The sequence below is a fragment of the Sciurus carolinensis genome, unplaced genomic scaffold (genome assembly GCF_902686445.1).
Source record: "Sciurus carolinensis unplaced genomic scaffold, mSciCar1.2, whole genome shotgun sequence".
NCBI classification, from domain to species: Eukaryota; Metazoa; Chordata; class Mammalia; order Rodentia; family Sciuridae; genus Sciurus; species Sciurus carolinensis.
Genome location: NW_025920176.1, coordinates 339,355 through 340,463, shown reverse-complemented (window position 1 = coordinate 340,463; position 1,109 = coordinate 339,355).

The window sequence follows — 1,109 nt, the reverse complement described above, 5'->3', positions numbered from 1 at the left end:
TCATCTACATCACCCCTACCTGAGATTATAGGCAAGATACAGAACCAGCACTTGCTTGTGCATTTTGCACTGCACTCTGCTGGGTAGAAGTTCCCAAAGTAAAATTCCAGAAGGAAAAGTAAAAAAAGAAAAAAATTATGAAGCAATGTGGCAGTAGACTATGAATGTAATGACTGGGGATGCAATGGCAAATGATCCCCCAAATCTCCTTTCATACTAATATCCTGAGCATATTCTACCTCCCCTCATGCCCTGTCCTCCATAGATCAGTGATATAATTTTCTGCTCAGGGATCAGCTACTACCAGTTTCCTCCTTAAGTAAAGAGGGGATAATTCTTTCCCTCAGGACACACCACTATACTATGGGTGTTGATATTTTAAAAAGGTTATTTGCAAGATTGTTGTGAAAAGGAGAATAAAGATCTCCTTACTCATTGATTTGCTTTGTCTAGGGTTGATTCTCTGCATAGAACTTAAGAGACACAGAACCTGACTGTATCAAGTCAAGTACCTCAAATGATCTTCTCCTGTGCTGACAATATAGACCATCCCATAGGGAGCTGACTTTGCAAGCAGAAAGGATGGGATCAGATCCCCAGCACCATGGGAGTGGAAAAAAGTTTAAAACAACAAGAAAAGACACATTGGAGGGTGCAAACCTCCTGTCCTCTCAACCTTTTTCTGTTTCTCCTCTCTTATTCAACAGAATCAACCCTTTTCAAGAACTACCATTTTCACCTGCAAGCAATTTCCATTGACTCCTTTCAGCCGGGAGATGCACTCAAAGGCAGAAGTGCATCCCCAGTCACCTGCATTTCTTAAGAGGACGTGCTATTTCCCATCTTTCGACTCTCATCACTTCAGACCTTACCACTCACTCTTGAGTGTGCTATCAACATCTATTCCCAGCAAATTCTCTTGATTGGCAATATGCACCAGATTGCAGTGGCACAAATATTATATTGGCCCCTTGCAGGTCCTTGCCAATTTTGAGGCTTTTTGGACACACTCCAAGACTGTCCCTGAAGGGGACTTCCACACCTGAGCACTTGCTATGTGAACCACAAGGTCACTTGCACAAACAACATGTGAAGACAAAAGACAGTTG